This window comes from Neofelis nebulosa, chromosome 1, assembly GCF_028018385.1.
Source record: "Neofelis nebulosa isolate mNeoNeb1 chromosome 1, mNeoNeb1.pri, whole genome shotgun sequence".
Classification (NCBI taxonomy): Eukaryota; Metazoa; Chordata; class Mammalia; order Carnivora; family Felidae; genus Neofelis; species Neofelis nebulosa.
The window spans coordinates 204,802,073-204,817,072 of NC_080782.1; the positions used below are offsets into that span (position 1 = coordinate 204,802,073).

At 36.2% G+C, this 15,000-nt stretch overlaps 1 long non-coding RNA gene across 1 annotated transcript in view; it reads right to left on the bottom strand.

Moving 5' to 3' along the window:
• LOC131484783 (uncharacterized) overlaps window positions 1-15,000 on the bottom strand; it is a 275,064-nt gene that overhangs the window by 74,823 nt on the left and 185,241 nt on the right. The window contains exon 3 of the long non-coding RNA XR_009248445.1: window positions 9,697-9,772. This is a non-coding gene — a long non-coding RNA (uncharacterized LOC131484783). The remainder of the gene's footprint in view (window positions 1-9,696; window positions 9,773-15,000) is intronic.

Below are 15,000 nucleotides of genomic sequence, written 5' to 3' on the forward strand. Positions count from 1 at the left end.
TTCTCATTGCCACGTAGTACTCCATTGTGTATATAAACCACAATTTCTTTATCCATTCATCAGTTGATGGACATTTAGGCTCTTTCCATAATTTGGCTATTGTTGAGAGTGCTGCTATAAACATTGGGGTACAAGTGCCCCTATGCATCAGTACTCCTATATCCCTTGGGTAAATTCCTAGCAGTGCTATTGCTGGGTCATAGGGTAGGTCTATTCTTGATTTTTTGAGGAACCTCCACACTGTTTTCCAGAGTGGCTGCACCACTTTGCATTCCCACCAACAGTGCAAGAGGGTTCCCGTTTCTCCACATCCTCTCCAGCATCTATAGTCTCCTGATTTGTTCATTTTAACCACTCTGAATGGCATGAGGTGATATCTGAGTGTGGTTTTGATTTGTATTTCCCTGATGAGGAGCGACGTTGAGCATCTTTTCATGTGCCTGTTGGCCATCCGGATGTCTTCTTTAGAAGTGTCTATTCATGTTTTCTGCCCATTTCTTCACTGGGTTATTTGTTTTTCGGGTGTGAAGTTTGGTGAGCTCTTTATAGATTTTGGATACTAGCCCTTTGTCCGATATGTCATTTGCAAATATCTTTTCCCATTCCGTTGGTTGCCTTTTAGTTTTGTTCGTTGTTTCCTTTGCTGTGCAGAAGATTTTTATCTTCATAAGGTCCCAGTAGTTCATTTTTGTTTTTAATTCCCTTGCCTTTGGGGATGTATCGAGTAAGAGATTGCTACGGCTGAGGTCAGAGAGGTCTTTTCCTGCTTTCTCTTCTAGGGTTTTGATGGTTTCCTGTCTCACATTCAGGTCCTTCATCCATTTTGAGTTTATTTTTGTGAATGGTGTGAGAAAGTGGTCTAGTTTCAATCTTCTGCATGTTGCTGTCCAGTTCTCCCAGCACCATTTGTTAAAGAGACTGTCTTTTTTCCATTGGATGTTCTTTCCTGCTTTGTCAAAGATGAGTTGGTCATACGTTTGTGGGTCTAGTTCTGGGGTTTCTATTCTATTCCATTGGTCTATGTGTCTGTTTTTATGCCAATACCATGCTGTCTTGATGATGACAGCTTTGTAGTAGAGGCTAAAGTCTGGGATTGTGATGCCTCCTGCTTTGGTCTTCTTCTTCAAAATTACTTTGGCTATTCGGGGCCTTATGTGGTTCCATATGAATTTTAGGATTGCTTGTTCTAGTTTCAAGAAGAATGCTGGTCCAATTTTTATTGGGATTGCATTGAAAGTGTAGATAGCTTTGGGTAGTATTGACATTTTGACAATATTTATTCTTCCAATCCATGAGCATGGAATGTTTTTTCCATTTCTTTATTTCTTCTTCAATTTCCTTCATAAGCTTTCTATAGTTTTCAGCATACAGATCTTTTACATCTTTGGTTAGATTTATTCCTAGGTATTTTATGCTTCTTGGTGCAATTGTGAATGGGATCAGTTTCTTTATTTGTCTTTCTGTTGCTTCATTGTTAGTGTATAAGAATGCAACTGATTCCTGTACATTAATTTTGTATCCTGCAACTTTGCTAAATTCATGTATCAGTTCTAGCAGACTTCTGGTGGAGTCTATTGGGTTTTCCATGTATAATATCATGACATCTGCAAACAGTGAAAGCTTAACTTCATCTTTGCCAATTTTGATGCCTTTGATTTCCTTTTGTTGTCTGATTGCTGATGCTAGAACTTCCAACACTATGTTAAACAACAGCAGTGAGAGTGGACATCCCTGTCGTGTTCCTGATCTCAGGGAAAAAGCTCTCAGTTTTTCCCCATTGAGGATGATGTTAGCTGTGGGCTTTTCATAAATGGCTTTTATGATGTTTAAGTATGTTCCTTCTATCCCGACTTTCTCGAGGGTTTTTATTAAGAAAGGGTACTGAATTTTGTCAAAGGCCTTTTCTGCATCGATTGACAGGATCATATGGTTATCTTTTATTAATGTGATGTATCACATTGATTGATTTGCGAATGTTCAAACAGCCCTGCATCCCAGGAATGAATTCCACTTGATCATGGTGAATAATTCTTTTTATATGCTGTTGAATTTGATTTGCTAGTATCTTATTGAGAATTTTTGCATCCATATTCATCAGGGATATTGGCCTGTAGTTCTCTTTTTTTACTGGGTCTCTGTCTGGTTTAAAAATCAAAGTAATACTGGCTTCATAGAATGAGTCTGGAAGTTGTCCTTCCCTTTCTATTTTTTGGAATAGCTTGAGAAGGCTAGGTATTATCTCTGCCTAAACGTCTGGTAGAACTCCCCTGGGAAGCCATCTGGTCCTGGACTCTTATTTGTTGGGAGATTTTTGATGACTGATTCAATTTCTTCGCTGGTTATGGGTCTGTCAAAGCTTTCTATTTCTTCCTGATTGAGTTTTGGAAGAGTGTGGGTGTTTAGGAATTTGTCCATTTCTTCCAGGTTGTCCAATTTGTTGGCATATAATTTTTCATAGTATTCCCTGATAATTGTTTGTATCTCTGAGGGATTGGTTGTAATAATTCCATTTTCATTCATGATTTTCTCTATTTGGGTCATCTCCCTTTTCTTTTTGAGAAGCCTGGCTAGAGGTTTGTCAATTTTGTTTATTTTTTCAAAAAACCAACTCTTGGTTTCGTTGATCTGCTCTACAGTTTTTTTAGATTCTATATTGTTTATTTCTGCTCTGATCTTTATGATTTCTCTTCTTCTGCTGGGTTTAGGTTGCCTTTGCTGTTCTGCTTCTATTTCCTTTAGGTATGCTGTTAGATTTTGTATTTGGGAGTTTTCTTGTTTCTTGAGATGGCCTGGATTGCAATGTATTTTCCTCTCAGGACTGCCTTCGCTGCATCCCAAAGCATTTGGATTGTTGTATTTTCATTTTCATTGGTTTCCATATATCTTTTAATTTCTTCTCTAATTGTCTGGTTGACCCATTCATTCTTTAGTAGGGTGTTCTTTAACCTCCATGCTTTTGGAGGTTTTCCAGACTTTTTCCTGTGGTTGATTTCAAGCTTCATGGCATTGTGGTCTGAAAGTATGCATGGTATGATTTCAATTCTTGTATACTTATGAAGGGCTATTTTGTGACCCAGTATGTGATCTATCTTGGAGAATGTTCCATGTGCACTCGAGAAGAAAGTATATTCTGTTGCTTTGGGATGCAGTTCTAAATATATCTATCAAGTCCATCTGATCCAATGTATCATTCAGGGCCCTTGTTTCTTTATTGACCGTGTGTCTAGATGATCTATCCATTTCTGTAAGTGGGGTGTTAAAGTCCCCTGCAATTACCACATTCTTATCAATAAGGTTGCTTATGTTTGTGAGTAATTGTTTTATATATTTGGGGGCTCCCGTATTCAGCGCATAGACATTTATAATTGTTAGCTCTTCCTGATGGATAGACCCTGTAATTATTATATAATGCCCTTCTTCATCTCTTGTTACAGCCTTTAATTTAAAGTCTAGTTTGTCTGATAGAAGTATGACTACTCCAGCTTTCTTTTGACTTCCAGTGGCATGATAAATAGTTCTCCATCCCCTCACTCTCAATCTGAAGGTGTCCTCAGGTCTAAAATGAGTCTCTTGCAGGCATCAAATAGATGGGTCTTGTTTTTTTATCCATTCTGATACCCTATGTCTTTTGGTTGGCGCATTTAGTCCATTTACATTCAGTGTTATTATAGAAAGATATGGGTTTAGAGTCATTGTGATGTCTGTATGTTTTATGCTTGTAGCGATGTCTCTGGTACTTTGTCTCACAGGATCCCCCTTAGCATCTCTTGTAGGGCTGGTTTAGTGGTGACGAATTCCTTCGGTTTTTGTTTGTTTGAGAAGAACTTTATCTCTCCTATTCTAAATGACAGACTTGCTGGATAAAGGATTCTCGGCTGCATATTTTTTTCTGTTCATCACATTGAAGATCTCCTGCCATTCCTTTGTGGCCTGCCAAGTTTCAGTAGAGATGGGTCACGAGTCTTATAGGTCTCCCCTTATATGTTAGAGCACGTTTATCTCTAGCTGCTTTCAGAATTTTCTCTTTATCCTTGTATTTTGCCAGTTTCACTATGATATGTCGTGCAGAAGATTGATTCAAGTTATGTCTGAAGGGAGTTCTCTGTGCCTCTTGGGTTTAATGCCTTTTCCTTCCCCAGTTCCGGGAAGTTCTCACCTATTATTTCTTCATGTACACCTTCAGCACCTTTCCCTCTCTCTTCCTCCTCTGGGACACCAATTATGCATATATTATTTCTCTTTAGTGCATCACTTAGTTCTCCAATTTTGCCCTCATACTCCTGGATTTTATTTTCTCTTTTTTTCTCAGCTTCTTCTTTTTCCATAATTTTATCTTCTAGTTCACCTATTCTCTCCTCTGCCTCTTCAATCCGAGCCGTAGTTGTCTCCATTTTATTTTCCAACTCGTTGATAGCAATTTTTAGCTCCTCCTGGCTGTTCCTTAGTCCCTTGATCTCTGTAGCAGAGATTCTCTGCTGTCCTTTATACTGTTTTCAAGCCCAGTGATTAATTTTATGACTATTATCCTAAATTCACTTTCTGTTATATTGTTTAAATCGTTTTGTGATCAGTTTGTTAGCTGTCGTTATTTCCTGGAGGTTTTTTTGAGGGGAATTCTTCCGTTTTTGTCATTTTGGATAGTCCCTGGAGTGGTGCGGAACTGTGGGGCACTTTCCCTGTGCTGTCTTGAATAACTTGCGTTGGTGGGCGGGGCTGCAGTCAGACCTGATGTCTGCCCCCAGCCCACCGCTGGGGCCACAGTCAGACTGGGGTGTGCCTTCTCTTCCCCTCTCATAGGGGCGGGATTCACTGTGGGATGGCGTGGCCTGTCTGGGCTACTTCACACTGCCAGGCTTGTGGTGCTGGGGCTCTGGCGTATTAGCTGGGGTGGATCGGCAAGGTTTTTGGGGGCGGGTGGGGCAGGCTCACCTCGCTTTTCCTTCGGAGATCCACTTCGGGAGGGGCCCTGCACCACCAGGAGGGAGTAAGACCCGCCAGTGCGGTGGCTCCGCAGAAGCACAGCTTTGGTTGTTAGCGAGGTGCAAGCAAGTTCCCTGGCAGGAACTGGTTCTCCTTGGGAGTTTGGCTGGGGGATGGGCGAGGGAGATGGCGCTGGCGAGCGCCTTTGTTCCCCATGGAGCTGCGCTCTGTCTTCTGGGGCTCAACAAGTCTCCCCCCGCCATTGTTCCCCAGCCCTCCTACTCTCCTAGCAGAGCTGTTAGCTTATAACCTTCCAGATGTCAAGTCCCGCTTGCTGTCAGAACACACTCCATCCGGCCCCTCTGCTTTTGCAAGCCAGACTCGGGGGCTCTGCTTGGCCGGCGGTCCGCCTCTCCACCCCAGCTCCCTCCCACAAGTCCATGGAGCGCGCACCACCTCGCCGCCCTTCCTACCCTCTTCCGTGGGCCTCTCGTCTGCGCTTGGCTCCAGAGACTCCGTTCTGCTAATCCTCTGGCGGTTTTCTGGGTTATTTAGGCAGGTGTAGGTGGAATCTAAGTGATCAGCAGGATGCGCGGTGAGTCCAGCGTCCTCCTACCCTGTCATCCTCCCAGGATCCTCCTCTACTAATTAAATGTTTAAAAAATATGTCTGCTTCTTGTCTCCAAAATATATCATCCTTGTGTTATTTACTTGTAACATAACCGGGAGAATAATTTTCTGTAATTCTACTTTTTACAGTCAAATTTTACACCTAAACACAACTTTCTTCAGAACCTTATGTGAACAAAATCAAGTTTCAACCAGTAAGAAGGAGGGTCTTGAATGAGTTTTACATAGTCTATCAAATAAAAAGTATGTTTTTTCTTTTTTTTTTATCCTTCAGATTAAAAATACTATGTGAGTTCCATGTTAACAGATGTGGCTTAATTTTAGGAAAGGCGTTTCCACATTCATATTGATTCAGTATGCTTTTTTCAAGAATCTTAACTGAATAATCCAATTATCACAACTAGACCCTGTGTTCTATGAGATGATGTTTATGCAGGGTTTTTATAGTATAATTGTATTGAGGCATACTTAACATATCATATAATTCACACTTTTCTTTTTTTAATCTTTATTTATTTTTGAGAGAGAGAGAAAGACAGAGAGAAAGTGCACATGCATGCGAGTTGGGAAGGGGCAGAGAGAGGGAGAGAGAATCCTAGCGGGCTCTGCACTATAAGCAGAGCTTACAGTGTTGGGCTGGATCCCACAAGCTGTGAAACCATGACTTGAGCCAAAATCAACAGTTGGACATTTAACTGACAGCCACCCAGGTGCCCCTAAGTCACATCTTGCAAGTGCATAATTCAGTTACTGATTTTAGTAAATTTGCCAAGTTATGTAATCATCATTACACATGATAAATATGTTCATCATTCTATTATGACCCTTCATAGAAGTGCTAGATTTTTAGGTAAATATATGTTTAATTAAAAAAACATTATCGGGGCGCCTGGGTGGCGCAGTCGGTTAAGCGTCCGACTTCAGCCAGGTCACGATCTCGCGGTCCGTGAGTTCGAGCCCCGCGTCAGGCTCTGGGCTGATGGCTCAGAGCCTGGAGCCTGTTTCAGATTCTGTGTCTCCCTCTCTCTGCCCCTCCCCCGTTCATGCTCTGTCTCTCTCTGTCCCAAAAATAAATAAAAAACGTTGAAAAAAAAATTAAAAAAAAAACATTATCGGGGCGCCTGGGTGGCGCAGTCGGTTAAGCGTCCGACTTCAGCCAGGTCACGATCTCGCGGTCCGTGAGTTCGAGCCCCGCGTCAGGCTCTGGGCTGATGGCTCGGAGCCTGGAGCCTGTTTCCGATTCTGTGTCTTCCTTTCTCTCTGCCCCTCCCTGGTTCATGCTTTGTCTCTCTCTGTCCCAAAAATAAATAAAAAAAACATTAAAAAAAAAAAATAAAAAAAAATAAAAAAAAACATTATCAAACTGTTTTCTAAAGCACCTATGTACCATTATAGAATTCCACCAACAATGTTAGGAAGGTTATCATTTTTTCCATATTTTCAGTATCATTTGTTACTCTCAGTTTCCTTTATTATAATAATTGTAATATGTAACACTTTATTATAATCATTCTAGTTTAAAGTGTTTCTGAAATTGAGTAAAATAAAGAAAACATTGTGATGATGTGTTACTAATAGAAATTATGTAAAATATATCTAAAACTAAATATCATAATAAAATATGCAGATATTAAATATTTTATATAAATGAAATAGATCTTGTTTTATATCTATTCTTTGGGGGGGTAGCAATTCATTAGCAATTTCATATAGAAAAATTAACTATATTGCCTTACAAAATAGACTTTTTGAAATCGCTTCTTGAACTTTAGATCTATAAATTAAGAATGACTGTATTTCATTTTAAAGACAGCACCAGTATAAAATTCACAAATCAATTATAGAAACAAATTCCTATATTTATTCCATTTTCCTTGATTGTGATAAGGTAGAGATGAATATATGTAAATATGAAATTATTTTAGCATGCAACAACACCTTTGAGAGTTGTCATAGTGAGTGTTTGAACTATTTGCAGTTATCAAAATTATAATTTCTCGTTCAACATAATAAAGCAATTTTCAAAATATATCAATGTTCTTAGTGGAACAAGTTAAATCTTACCTCAAATAGACAATCTACACTTGAAGCAGCAGTCTTGGTTTTCACTTCAAAATTATATTAAACTAGATAACACTGCATTATTATAATTTTACCTTAGTGTGATCATGTTAGTGACTGGTGTTACGTTACTGAAATTATACAACCTTGCTCTGTGATCTTAAAAGTAATCCCATTTCTGGACAAGTAGTGGAGAAGAGCTAAATGATAAATTCATCAAGATAGACACAGAACACTAATGGGAAGGATGTTTCTTGTCAGTGAATTTTGAAAGGCATAATCACTAGTGAATACCTCAAAGACAGGCTGATTCTATATAGGAGAGTTTATTTCCAACTTGAAGAACAAAATGGAATCACTGAGCCATAACTTGAAAAATACTCGACTCCTCTGCGTTTGGACCACAATATCCACAGGACTATTTTTAGCATTAACTTGAGGAGCTGGTTCTGAAGCTAAAGTTTAAACAAAACCCCTTAGGAATGTATGACCTATAGCACGGTATGAGTTTTAAATACACATAGGCACCCGGCAAACCTATTAGGTTACCTTCTGTTCCTCTTAGGACAGAGTCAGGAGAAGAGCTTAAATTCTGGTCAGTGATGTTAAGCACTCTTGTACTAAGGTTGACAGTGATAATGAGAAAAGCACAAAAGTTCTTTTTAAGTTCATTATAAGTATACACCCTGAGTTTCAAACCTGGCTCTGCCATTTTTACCAGCTATGTAATCTGGGGGAAGTTACTTAACACTGTATGTTGCAATTCACTCATTTGTGAAAAGGTAGATTGAAAATATTTACCTCATAAGGTTCATGAGGATTTAATGAGGTATATATATTAAACGTTTAGAAGAGTAACACATAATAACTAGTATTATACATGATGCCTTTGTTATGCCATGCAACATGTGGCAGGGATTGTAGGTGCAGTATATTACTAATGAAAATACAATACTGGTAATAAATTAATATAAGTATAGGTGAAATATTTTTTTCCCACCAAATTCCATTCAGTTTCAACAGACAATATAGACTTGGTTAACTAGTAGGAGTCCATTTTAGCTTTAGTTTCCCTGTTTGCTTTCCTTCCACTGTCTCTTCTATCATTATATACCTCTGGTCACTAAGCAAAGAATACACCCTTCCCATCCCATCCCATCTCATCCCATCCCATCCCATCCTATCCCATCCCATCCCATCCCATCCCATCCCATCCCATCCCATCATGGCTCTAAAAACAGGAAAGTAATTGCATACTGGTCCTCAGGGTTTAACAGTTCCTGTCTCTTGTTCCAGGGAGATTCTACTTCCACAGAAGTTTTGGAGTACTTGTCATGGATATGCCATGACAGATGCCCAGTTTGAGGTTTCTTTCTAAATTAGCTTGAAGGATTTGCAGCATATATGGCACATGGTTTTTACAGTATTTGTCTTGTACTGAGTGGAGCTCTCCCATTTCCCCTACTCTAGAGGAAAACTGGATTATCCAGCATTATCTTAATAATTCAGGTTTATATTCTAGGCATTACTTTATAAAGAATCATGGATTCTACCCAGTGTATATAAAAAACGAGTCTACTGCTACCTGTCTCCTACCAATAATCAGTTTGAACTCACAAATTTAGTCACAGATTCCAAATATGGACTTCATTCCTGTCACCTTATGTGGGGTGGGCACAGTGTCTTCTCTGACATTTGCTATTATAATTAGCAACCAGGTTCACCAGCAGATGGAAAGCTTAGTGATGAATCCTGTTGAGTTACATGCTAGGTAAGGCAATGTATTAGATTTTTGTTTTGTTTTTAAAGACTGTCTTTTTAGGGGTAGTTTTAGAGTCACAGATAAATTGAGAGGAAGGTACAGAAATTTCCCACATATTCCCTGCGCCATTGTCAACATCTCCCGCCAGAGTGGTGCACTCATTACAACTGATGAACACCTGCCTCCTCCCATAGGTCCATCATTAAAGAATACCAGGAAAATATGAAATAAGATTATGTTACTACATCTATTCATGCACATATTTTCAGCCCTCTGTAATATTCTTCAGAAAGAACCACTTGTAAGACTAAATTTTTACTTACAAATAATGTCCACATCTTCTTGAAAAACTCTGGTGCTACGCTGACCATCAATAGGCTCCTTCTCTTAGTGTGAACCCTGAAATCAGAAGCAGATATGTCTTATTGGACCTTGCACAAATATCTACTCTCTGCAAGCTTCATGGATGGCATTTCAATACCACTCCCAAATTATTAACACCATTATTTAGTAACTAGAAGTTATTTATAACGGCTTTATATTATGGAGATACCTATTTCAAGCATAGATGTTAAAGAGAAGTAAATTAAACTATTATCTTAAAGTTAATAATTCAAACCAGTAAGAGCACCTAAAATAAACCCAGATCTCTGAGGTTTGGGTTTATGTGTATAAATTGGATGATATATCTTTGGGGGTCATTTTTCTCAACTTATCACTATGATTTTATGGAGATGTAAAAATGTGACTATATATATTTTCTACAATCAACTGTATAAAAATTTCACCTTGAATTATTCTTTTAGAATATTCTAAGTTATGAAACAACATTGACTATATTTTGTGGATAAGACATAAATTTAATTCTTAGGATTATGTTGGAGGCTTCCATTCCCTCTATTGGTCCCTGATAAATACTGTGCATTTTAATTACATTAAAATATACACCTTTTCTCTATTTAACCATTTGTTTTTACTATATTTCCCTTATTTCACTTATTGGACTGGGAGGGGAAGAAGGCAGAGAAGAGGGGAAGATAAAGGAAAATGGATTTTTCGAGTTTTTGAATAAATATTTATAGTTTTCTTAAATACAGGAAAAATATTAAAACTAAATGAAAAATATTTATCAGAATTTGATTTATAAAGCCAATATAACAGGCAGCATTTTAAAATTTGTCCTAAGAGAAAAAAATCACCTTTTGTTGTATATTAATAGAGCCCTGGGCATCTTTGGGCAATATTCACATCAAATCCGTTTCTAGATACTTGGAATTAAGAGGATGAAAGGGGCATAAATATCAAAAGAATGTGATTATTTATTACAAGAATAAAGCAAAGCCCAGCATTTATGGGTACAAAATGACAGATATGTGAGTTAGGATGAAGGCAGCCCAGAGTAACGGAGTAACAAATGCAATTTCACTAAAAAGACAATGGTTGAAATCCAGATTTGCTTATTACATAATAGAGGCTTATAAAGTAATTATTTAGACAAGTCTGAGCTTTAACTTGTTTTTCTTGAAAAGGAGAAAATTGACTTCTAAGTTTGTTGAGTATTAAATATGTTAATGCTAAGCAGATATTTTGATGATTATCAAATTTATTGAATAACTATAATTTGTTGAATGCCATCTCATATAGATATTAAAATGACCCCAGAAAATGTGAATGCTACAAATGATAACATGGAGACTCTGAGGTCTTTCACAGAAACGTTCAGTTAGCAAATCTTAGACCTGGAATTTATGCCAAAACTGACAACCTCCAGATTGAAAGACACTTAGAGGATATTAAACTCATTTTTTAAAAAAACATAAAACCCATAAATTAAAGAATAATAATAGTTTCCTATCTTATCTACATTTTAGCTATTGTTTCCTCATGTTTATATTTTAATAAAAACATCAAACTGTCAGATGGGGTGTTACTGAATTTAATCTTTATTGGGTCTAATAACCTTTCGGTAACTAAATTTTTAAAATTCTATTTAATTATGAAGCTTGCTTAGCAGACCTGGTACCAAATAACTGATTCCCAAAGAACTGATCTGCTCTCATAACAGAAGTGATAACTTACATTTATGATATAATTTTTATGTATAATTTTTCCATCCCAAATTATCCTGCATGGTAAATTATATTTTCAAATAATTTGTTTACAAAATATGAACTGTGGTGTAATCATAAAATTAAAGATATACACCTAGTCATAATCACTATAAATATTAGAAATAGGTATACATCACTTAATTCTACAAAAAGAGTTAGAAAAAAATGTACATTAAAAGATTTATTCTTCTCCAAGTAAATACACTTGCTTTAGTTAGGTTTATTTATCATGCTGTAATAAGAAAATACTGAAACAAAGTCAACCTGCATGAAAATACCGATTTCTGCTTTACTGTGTCTTCATTATGATCCTTATATTGTAAAAGAGTCATATCTAATGTATATAAAGTTATGTGCATTCAAGGTGTTAATAAATATTAAGCTCAGTGATTTTGAAGAGTAAATTGTTAAAACCTAACCTGAACTTAATAAGATTTACCTGACTTAATGTGTTGTATTCTCCTCCTGGTCATAATGGAGGGAAAAAAAATGAAAGAAGGGCTTTTTCCAACTGAGTAACAGAGCACGTGCCCCTGCTGACTATTTTATTGACGAGGTCATACTTACAGAAAGCAACATATAAACAAATGCTGCTTCATCTATTATGCTACTTCTTTTTACAAAGATTACATGGGATTATGAGTTTTGCTTGTAAACATTTCACTCTAATTTAGCTGAGCCCTGGAATGTGACATTTACTGAAAACTCTGGATAAAATATTTAGTGGATCAATACATGTTTACAAGTAGCTTGTCCCATTAACCACCCCCCCAAAAGAAGATTGCATGACATTTCCTAAATACCCACATAGGAAAGAAATTAATTGGCAAGATGGTAGATATTACTTTAATAATTACTTTTGAGAATTCCTTTATTACATAACACTATTTTAATATACTATTTCAATGAGTATTTTAGATTACTGAAAACTTTTAGTATTATATCAAAACAAAAAAACAACTTGCTGATATAAAGGAAAATACAAATTGAAAGCACTTTAGAGGAACAGCATGCAACAGAAGGAAATATTAAGCTGTCTTCTCTGTTCAGAATTGCAATATAAAACGTATCTGAGTACCAAATAAATGCAAGATGCTGCATGTAACATAAAAAATAAAGACTTGAATAAAATACTGTACTTGCCCCTAATAGTTTTCTAAGAAAGCATTTCTCTTAAAAAAGTAGTAGTTTCTAATACTTTCATATTTTACTTTACCTTTGTAATATGTTACAATCCATAATATTTACAATGAATGAATATTTTTATAGGATGGCTTCAATCAACACATTAAGAACTGAATTGTATACTTGTAAATTCATATGTTGAAGTCTCAACCTCCATTACCTCTGAACGCAACCTAATTTGGAGATAGGGCCTTTAGAGAGATAATTAAGGTTAAATGAGATTATATGGGTGGGCACTAGTTCATGTTACCGCATTTGGAGATTGGGTCTTCAAAGAGGTGATTAATTTAAGATAGGGTCTATAGGGTAGGATCCTAACTCAACAGGACTGGTGTGCTTGTGAGTAGAAAAAGAGATGCCAAGGAATGTGGAAGAGAAAAGGCTGTGTGAAACATTTAAGTTATACTCTCTTAGCAAATTTCAATAATACAATACAGTGTTATCTACTATAGTCAACAGGTTTTACATTAGATTCTCAGACCTTATTCCTATCGCTGAAAAAAATAAATGCATGACATGATGGATGTGTTAATTAACTAGATGAGGAATCCTTTGACAATGCATACCAAATCATCATAATATATGCCTTAAATATCCTACAATTCTGTCAATATATCTCAATAAAGCTGAAAGGGGAAAAAAATGTCTGTACGAGGACATAGCAAGAAGACAGCCACCTGGAAGTAAAGGAGAGAGAAAGACGTCAGGAAAATCAAAGGCTACCAACACCTTGGAATTTGAACTTCTAGGCTCCAGAACTTTATAAAATACATTTCTGTTCAATCCATCCAGTTAGGTTTCTGTTATGGCATCCCTATGAACTAATAGGTTTACTGCTGCTAGTGTGAATAATCATAATACACACATAAACAGAAAGAATACACAGAAAAGTGAAATTTTCATGTACCTACCACACAAAGATCAACAATGATTAACTCATGGTAAGCTATACTTCATCTTCACCCTCATGTAAGTTCTCCCTATTTGTTTTATTTAGAGATCATTCCACACATCACAACATAATTTATGTTTTTAAAAGTATATATATCTAAAAATAGGACTTTTCTTTTTTAAAAAAATAGATTCTTTTTTTAGATCAGTTTTATATTTACAGAAAAAAAAATTAAGAAAATAATACAGAGAGTTCCCATATATCCCCTCCCCTCTGCACACAATTTCCCCTATTATTAACATGTTAGTATAGTATTAAAAATAAGGACTCTTTAAGAAGATATAACTATGGTATCATAATCACATATCCAATTATCAACAATACTGAATACCTTTTAAAAATCTATCCCAAAAGATGAAACCAGTTTTTTCAAATGAATATACTGAAAAAGTAATGAAAAATTTAATCAGCATAAGAAATAAATTCTATGATTTAAAAAATGTGAGTTTCCTTACCAATTACTTTGTTAAGTGCTCATATATATTGAATAACTAATGTTCTACTAAAATACTGTTCAAATTTTGAGGGTTAATTAAATAAGTAAGGGATTGGCAAACTATGACTCTTCAACAAATTCAGCCCATGGCCTGTTTGTGGAAATAAAACATGATTGTATATTATTGTATATTGCATATTATCATATCACATCTGTGCTCATTCATTTTTATGGCTATGCCTATAGCTACTTGGACACTAACAAAGTGTTGAGTCGTTATAGCAAGGAGCTCCCAAGTTGCAAAGTAAAAAATGGTTACTCTCAGTCCTTTCACAGGAAAAGTTTGCCAAAACCTGAAATAGATTGTCAATAAAGTCAGTTGGAGATTCCACCATCATAAATTCCAAAAAAATTCTTTCACATTTCAAGAGAACTTCAGGTAACACTTAACATATTTCATTAATGTAGTTCTCCAATGTGAGCCTAAGTTTTCTCTTTTTCCTCTTTTTCTTCAAATTTAAACTCTGACTCAGATTTATATTGGAAATAATATTTCACATAATGAAAAGCACCTAAATATCAACACTTGAATGTGTTATCTCATCAATATATTGTCTAAATAAACAGAGCCTCTCATATATCCTGTTTGCCTTTGTCTTCCACATCTTAGGCTTTATTGGTCTCACTCTATTTTTTTCAAAACTAGTTTTTCTTCCTCTCATTGATACACATGTCTAAGTCTTCCCTGATTATTATCCATTGGTTGCACAAGTGAAAATAATTTCGAAAATTTAGCATCATTTTATATGCACAATACCTGCTAAGCATGATTATGAATAAAAATATGTGAAAAATGACAGAATTTATGGTCTTTCTGGATATAATTAATATGCCAATGTCATTTGTGTTTATAGATCAGGACAGTGTGCGTGTATGTGTATAT